We start from the raw sequence: 8,482 nt of genomic DNA on the forward strand, positions 1-8,482 counted from the left end.
ATGTCAAAAGAGCCTCATAAATATTTATCACGTATAAAATAATCTGTTTAAAGAAGGTATCATTCCCTTTATTACTGATGTAACAATGTCAATTTTATGGCTTTCAGAAATTATAAATGTTTCATTGGATCCTCACAAGCAACACTATAAAAATAGTAGCTAGTATTTATTGTTTATTACGTGCCAGAAATTTTTCTAAGTATTTTATGTCTATTAACCTTTTCCTTCAAACAACCTTAGTTCCTATTATTGTCCTCACAAATGAGGAAACCAAGGCCCAGAGAGTTAAAGTAACTTGCTTGAGGTCACACAGCCTTCCAGAAGCAGAACTGACATCATCCCTACAGTGGATAACTTAGTCATAGCCACTTTGCTATAGTGCCTCTCAGGTGAGCAGGGCAAAGATACAGATTGTTCTTTACCTTTCTTTTCCTCCTGCTGGAAGGTAGAGGACTGAAGATAGTCATTTTGTGTCTAGGTAGGATCTTCAGTGGGGCCTTCTGAAGATTTTCCTTTGATTCTATATTTTACACATTTTCTTTGTTCTCCATTGCAACCCTGTCTAAGCCACCTTGTTTGAAGCTGAAGAAGTGAAGATGTATGCCGTTTGCATATCTCTCTCAAGTTCCTCTTTCTGTTTCTTCTGCGTGTGTCCAGAAACTGAGTAGTGCATGGGTGCATCACACAATCTTTGCCTACTAAAGTACTTTTTGGAGAATGGGGACTTTTAGCCATTTTTGTACTGGAATACCCATCTGGATGACATTCTAATGCTTGATATACTTTCTTGGAAGCAGAGGTAAGATGCATGTGGATTACAGGCAATTCTCAGCACCTTTAGCTTTATTGTCCCTCCTGTCTCTCCAACACAAGAAATGCAAGTGAGTATGAGTGAGGGGATTGTGGGCACAGCTGTTCATCTGTCCTTGTGCATACGGAAAGTGAATCATCCTCTCTACTTAGTGTTTTAAAAAATAATCATTTACTTGTCTCATCCCTTACAATAGATTGTGTACCCTGGGTCTCAATAGTGTGCTTGGTTAAAAACTGCTGCTTTGGAAAGATCTGTTAATTATGAAGTAAGATGGTTAGGTTTGGTGATTGCTAAGATTGCTTTTATCTTTAGCATTCGGTTTCCTCACATTGTGCCAGAAGGCACCACATCACTGTAGTGGACATCTGGGTCGCTTCTGAGAGACTTAGTGTTGTGGGTTGAATTGTGTCCCCCCACCCCAACAATATATGTTCAAATCCTGACCACTGCTACCTGTGAATGTAATCTTACTTAGAAATAGTGCTTTTCAGATGTAATCAAGTTAAAATGTGATCATACTGGACTATGGTAGATCTTAATTCAATGATCAGTATCCTTATAAAAAGATGGACATTTGGACCAACACAAAGAGGGCACCATGTGACAATGGGGGTAGAGATGACAGTGATGCACCTACAAGTCAAGGAACACCAAGAACTGCCAGCAACCACCAGAAGCTAGGAGAGAGGCATAGCGCAGATTCTCTCTCAGAACCTCTAGGAGGAGCCTCTTGATCTGCTGACCTCTTGATTTTGGACTTCTAGCTTCCAGAACTTCAAGACAATAGATTTCTGCTGTTTGAAGCCACTAGTGTGTGGTCATTTGTTATGGCAGCCCCAGGAAACTAATACACCTTGCAAACTTCAGGTTAGTTGATCCTCACCTATGTTTAAAGTTCTGTGTTCAGACACCCCTTTCATGTGCTCTGTAACAGGACGTGGCTCTCTAGCAGGCGTGTGCTCGAAAACCCAAACTCTGGAGTGTCTTCTCCTGACTTCTCCCCATGGGAAGCCTCCAGTGTTTCTGATCTTTCTGAGACACTTGCTTTTCAGTTGTCCTCATAGTTGATTACCATGGATTCTCTTGACCAGCTCCTACTGTGGTCCTTCTGTGGGAATTATTTCAAACCTAGACTAGAACTGAGGAGAGATTTAGAAAACAATTCCTGACTCCCTTTAGCTGATGTAATTTTAATTTATAATTTTCATGTCAGAGTGATTACCATGAAATTATTTAAAAGAAAGACATTATCCAACAGTCTCATGACAGTGTCATTTTATGCTGATGGGGTAATTTGTCCCTTTAGAAACAATTATTTCTTGAGTAATTACTTTGGGTACCAGGTGACAGGCTCAGACTATTTTGGGACTCTGTGGCCTTGTCTCATGACATGCATTTACCTTGAGGATAAGGCGTGTGGCAGGTATTGCCTGTGACTCATTGCTCTTCTGTTCCTGTCTTTAGCAGATAGCAGCATATGACTACGATGGCTTGAAAGAATTGCTGCCAATATGATTCTTATGTAAGACTGGCATAGAGGAATGTCCTCGTTCCTTACTAAGCATCTTTTTGCTCAAACCAGATTTTTTTTTTTTTTTTTTTTTTTTTTTGGTTGACAGCCCAGGAAATTCACTAGACGTGGGGAAATATGAGTTAGCCAAGTATTACATTTGATCATTTTATGTAAGTCTTCCAACTTGAAGTTGCCTCACTTAAATTAATAAGGGTTAAAATAAAGTTATCTTTATTTATGATTCTGAAGATACAGCTTTAACCAACTATATATTGATTTGTACTAAAAGGAGTAAAGAGACATGGATTATTTAAATCTATGTTAAAATATTTATGAAAACTTTCAAAATCTACAAAACCCAGTGCATTTTCAGGGTGATGACAAGTGCACTAAAATAACATTCAATCTTCTTGATTCCACATTCCATCTTGCCCCTGCCTTCTCCCAGACAGACCTACATTAAGAGTCTGTTGTGTATCCCACCTCACTTTTGGTGACCTCTGTTCTAATGCCAAATTTTCCACAGAGTCTCTGTTTCAAAACCCATAGCTAATCTCAGAGAGCCACGTTTTCAACGTTTAAGAGCTGGAAATACTATTTTAGTAATATTGCATTTGAATATCCAAAGCTCTATGAAGACAAGGATGATATGCGCAATGCTTACCACGCTGTACGAAGGTGCAAATGTTCCTCTTTACCAAAGCAGTTATTTGGCCACACAGTGACATTTTGGTCAACAACAGACTGCATATAAGGTGGTGGTCCTGTAAGATTATAGTAGAGCTGAAAAATTTTTCTCACCGAATGTCATCTTCATGATCCCAGTACTGTGTAAGCCTAGGCTAATGTACGTGTCTGTGTCCTAGTTTTTAACAAAAAAAGTTTTAAAAGTAACAAATAAAAATTAAAAAGTTCTAAAAATCGAAAAAAACTTACAGAGTGAGAATATAAAGAAAATATTTTTGTACCACTGACAATGGGTTTGTGTTTTAAGCTAAGTGTTATTTACAACAGAGTCAAAAAGTTAAAAATTTTTGAATGTGTATAAAATAAAAAGTTACAGTAAACTAAGGTTAATTTATTATTGAAGAAAGATTTTTTTAAATAAATGGAGTGTAGCCTAAGTATACAGTTTCATAAAGTCTACAGTAGTATACAGTAATGTCCTAGGCCTTCACATTCACTCACTACTCACTCACTCACCCAGAGCAACTTCCTGCAAGCTCCATTCACAGTCAGTGCCCTATACAGGTGTGCCACTTTTAATCTTTTACACCGTATTTTATTATACCTTTTATATGTTTAGCTATGTGTAGGTACACAAATACTTATCATTGTGTTAACAGTTGCCTGCAGTGGCTGTATGGTAACAGACCATCTAGACTAGGTGTGTAGTGGGCTATATATACCCTTTGGGTTTGTGAAAGTATACTCTATGATATTCACACAATGATGAAATGGCCTAACAATGCATTTCTCAGAACATATCCTTGTCGTTAAGTGGCACATGACTATAATTCTTATCTCCAGTTTATATGAAAAAATTAACATTCAGGTAGGTTACATTAATCGCTCTCAAATATATGAACAGCGCAAAACAGAAAGATTGTTCTGTTCCAAAGGCCCACTGATTTCATATCAAGAGTTGATAGTTTGAGAACCTACTCTTACAAAAAAATTTTGGCCAAAATACTAGAATGTCCTGCAATCCTACTAATTAATGAGTTTTATTTATTTTGGCAAATACACAATTTAATTACTAGCTGTTAGCTGCAAACTGCTTAGCTCCTTTGGGGTTTTTCAAATGTGCAGAAAACCTCAGGCCAAAGAACCCAAAGCAAAACACACTGCTTTACCCTGATAATGGCATTTTGCAGATGTCATTTTCCCAGCTGTCAGAGTGTGATAAGGGCTTGGGTTTAAAAACTTGACCTAAGACTTAACTGAGTCTTGCCCAGCAGAAATATGGGTTTCATTAAATTAGCAACAGATCTGAAAGCCAGAATGAAAAAGCAAGCTAATTCCCAAAGTCAGTGTTTTGTCCCCATAACCTGCAGGTGTCTGAGGACCACAGAAATCAGCTTAATGTAATTTTTCCATTTTTCTCTGCTCAGGTTCTGAGATGGCAATTGCTGGTTTCATTGGTCTGGAGATTTCATCTTTCAGAGCTGTCAAGGATTTTAGTGGCTATGAGGAGAGAACTCTGATGATAAAGTGTATTGATTCATGACTGCATTCATATAAAACACTAAATGGAATTTTGAATGGCAAGAACATGTTTTGTACATTCAATAAATGAGAATCTTTGTATAATGAAAGTGATAACACTTAATATTGGAATGATAATTTTCAGTTTATAAAGTGTTTTATTTAATTCTTACAAGATTCCTGTAAGGTAACTGAGTGGTTGAGTTATAGTAGCACTCAACACACACCCTCCAACCCCTGCCATAAACACATGAATATATGTTCAGTTTTCTTTCATATACAAAATATCGCATCTCCCCAGACTGTTACCCCATCTAATACTTTTTTCACTTCTAAAATTCCTGGAAAGGTGGAATGTTCCCATAACTGTCTTCAACTCATCACTACCACTCCATGAGATCTGGTCTAATCTTTGCCATTATAGAAAATTTCACTTAGTTATTAATAACTTCCTTGTTGCCAAATCTAGGGAAGTTTCCTCTATATGTATCATTCAAAGTTCTTGCTAGTTTTGCATTCTATTGATCAGCTCCTTCTTTTCCTTATTTAGTTCTTCTTTTAAGTGTTCCTTACTATGACTTCTGTGACAATACAGCTTTCTTCCCAGTACTGTGGCCATTCTCTCTCCGCTGTCTTTGTTAGCTCCTCCTTCCTTTCTTCTGGAAAATATATATAGGGCCTTGGGGGTGTGGTGAGAGGCTGGAGCAATAATTTTAGCTGTTACTCCTCATCTTCCTCTCCCACGTTCTACAACAGCCATTCATTTTCTACCGTGTCCTCTTCGCACTCAGTTGATAACTTTTTTCAGGTCTGTAGGATGTGAATCTCATGGCTTTCTGTCCACAAGAAATTGAACTCCAAATACATACCCTCTCATCTCCTCTCTTCCAGTTTATGAGGAAGAGGTGTGTCTTTTCCTGTTACAGAGCAAACCTTGTTCATGATCTTATCCCCTTCTGCCCTTTCTGGGAATAGAACCTTGTTCCATTGGGTATTTCCTCTCTATAAGATATTTTTAACCCATCCTTGTTAGTTTGTTTTTGTTTGGAGCCTCTATACATACATAGGTCTCTCCAATTCTTTTTTTTTATTTTTTTCTTTTTTTGAGATGGAGTCTTGCTGTGTTGCCCAGGCTGGAGTGCAGTGGCCTGATCTCAGCTCAGGGCAAGCTCCGCCTCCCGGGTTTACGCCATTCTCCTGCCTCAGCCTCCCAAGTAGCTGGGACTACAGGCGCCCGCCACCTCGCCCGGCTAATTTTTTGTATTTTTTAGTAGAGACGGGGTTTCACCATATTAGCCAGGATGGTCTCGATCTCCTGACCTCGTGATCCGCCCGTCTCGGCCTCCCAAAGAGCTGGGATTACAGACTTTAGCCAGGTGTCTCCAATTCTTAAAAGTGATTGCCTTCATTTAGTGTTCTCTCTAAACACCATCCTATCTTTCTCACTTTCAGCAAGGTCAAGCTTCAGCAAGGAAGAGTCTACAGATGCTCTATTTTCCCTCCTTTAACTGTTTCTTCAATTCAGGCTTTAATGCCAGCCTAGGGGCATCTAATTGCCTCACATCGGCAAAGTTGCTGAATTTCTCAGTAGGAATTGATGCTGCCCTCTACACCCATTTTGTTTTAGAGACTTTGCTCCTGTGGTTTCCATTAGCCATTCTCTCCTGGTTTCTGATTCTTTTTGCTTTGTTTCCATTTGGGCTCTCCTTTCTCATTCACCAAATTGTTCTTTTCCTGCTTCTTCACCTTCTCATCTTCTGTCTTCCCCTCCTCCACCATTTTTCTCTTTCCCCATTGATTCTTTCCATTTGGCTGCAACTTTGAACCTCATTTGTACACCATGATATAAATGACAGATGTTGTTCACATGCCAGACGCCTCTATAGGAGTATCGTTGGCCTTAACGTCATCTTTCTTGCTCATTCAGTAACATGTATTAGAAGGCAAGTGAGTGACAACAGTTATTATAGGAGTCACCTCGAATCAGTAATCATTTCTGAAAATAGTAAATAAATTGGAAACTTCAGTACTTTAGCCTTTATTAGAGACAGATTACTGGAGACACACCACACAATTGATTGGAGCACCTTAGTGTTTTATGACCACATGCTTGGGAAAGGCTGATATATTAGGTCTGAAGCAATTATTAAGTTGATTTGGATTTAATGGTGATTTTATAGTTATTTTTCCTGGAGAATTTTCAACCAAAAAATTTATTTATTTTTTGATCCCCCAAGACTCATTCATTTATCTATTTACCTTTTTATCTTGCAAATAGGTGAAATTCTTATTCTGTAACTGTGCTGGTTTGGAGGATGCTGTTCTCAAATTTCTAGAATTAAGCAATGAGAAAAATCATTTGCCTGGGTCTTGATGGTTATATACAAGAGTCTTACATTACAAAAAATAGCTTCTTCATACTATAAGAATTATAATGGGAACAAAGATATTATCATTCATGTATTAAACAGACCCATCCAAGGATAAAGTCCCTGGGAAAGTAAGTTTCTGGAAGCTGGAGAGAATGAACTGAAAAGAATACCACACATACCTTGAATGCTCTGTTAAGCTATGATATCTTGAAAGGTGAATAGGAAAAGATAAGAGATTTATGGGAATCAGGACAGCTTAATTCTTGAAATATTACCTATCTAGAAGACATCTTCTCACAGTGGTTTTCAGGGTAACTTTGAATTTCATGACCTCAGTGAGTATAAAATTTGAATGGAGAGAAAATACTGTTCTCTAGAGGTTGAGAACAAGCACATTCTTCCCTATTTTATAATTTGAAGCAAATACTTCAGTCATGATGAACTATTAAATCTGATTTTCCTTTATTTTTAAGACTCAGAAGGCCAAAGTTTAAACCAGAAGTTGACATTGACCTAGCTCATATTTACAATTACTATTTTCCCCTCTAGCAGTCCCTATCTACTTCTATTTTTAGTTTACTTCAGCAAAAGAATGCAACTCTGATAGCAAACATACCGCTTTATCCCAGCAACATGAGATTAGAAGCTTTTTAAAAAGCAGGAACCATGGTATATACTTCTATCCTTCAAGTGCTTTGCATACGATTGATGTGTAACAAATAATTTTGAGTTTTTGTCTCATCAATAAGTAAAACATTTATAGAAAATAGAGACGTTATTTTTTGTAAAGAAAAATAATTTATTTTCTTATTAACTAGAGACAATTTCTATCAACAGTCTAGTATAAACCAGAGATTGGCAAACGTTTTCTGTCAATGGACAAGTAATAAATATTTGAGGCTGTGCGGACCCTGCGGTCTCTGTTGCAACCACTCAAGTCTGCTGTTGGGGCATGAAAGCAGCCACAGAAGACAGGAGATGATTAGAAACTGTGTGTGTGGCTGTGTGTCACTAACAAAGCTGTGTTTACAAAATGGGCAGGTTAGAGTCTGCCTGTAAACTGAAGTTTGCTGATTCCGGCAATACACTTTAACACCCGCCCCTGCCCCCGACACACACATATATGGTGGTTTTAAAGAATAGCATCATTGTATTGTAAAGGTAATTTAAAACTTTGAAACGGGCTGCAGAGATTACTAGATATTCCTTCCAATAGACTCTGGGTATTGTCTGTCCTAAACAACATGGATTTTCAATTGCCCCAAAGGGGACAAAAATTCTATCTGAAGGGCAGAAAAGAATCATAGCAATTATAATAGTTTGTGGCCCTCCAAAGTTCAACTCTACCCAACAAAATCCTTACATCTTAGTGTTTAATTTTGAGGGCACCAAGTAGGGGAGATTAGGTTAAGATATCTGAAAAAAATCTTCTTAGAAAGGCAATAATGAAAAAAAGATTGAGAATCACTGCTGTGGGGATGTGGACTTCGTCTTTCTTCAGGTTATTTTTCAATTCTGTAATTTGTGAATTACTGACAAATTATTGCAAATGCAAGTACTTCTTGTCTCTAGACT

The 8,482-nt window shown here is 37.8% G+C and overlaps 1 long non-coding RNA gene across 1 annotated transcript; it reads left to right on the forward strand.

Annotated features, from left to right (window-relative positions):
* The first annotated feature begins 507 nt into the window (after positions 1-507).
* On the forward strand, positions 508-4,561 carry LOC111536888. The gene is made up of 3 exons (XR_002729850.1): positions 508-799; positions 1,579-1,681; positions 4,442-4,561. It is a non-coding gene; the product is annotated as an uncharacterized LOC111536888 (long non-coding RNA).
* Positions 4,562-8,482: the final 3,921 nt, after the last annotated feature.

Source organism: Piliocolobus tephrosceles, chromosome 1, assembly GCF_002776525.5.
Source record: "Piliocolobus tephrosceles isolate RC106 chromosome 1, ASM277652v3, whole genome shotgun sequence".
In the NCBI taxonomy this organism is placed as follows: Eukaryota; Metazoa; Chordata; class Mammalia; order Primates; family Cercopithecidae; genus Piliocolobus; species Piliocolobus tephrosceles.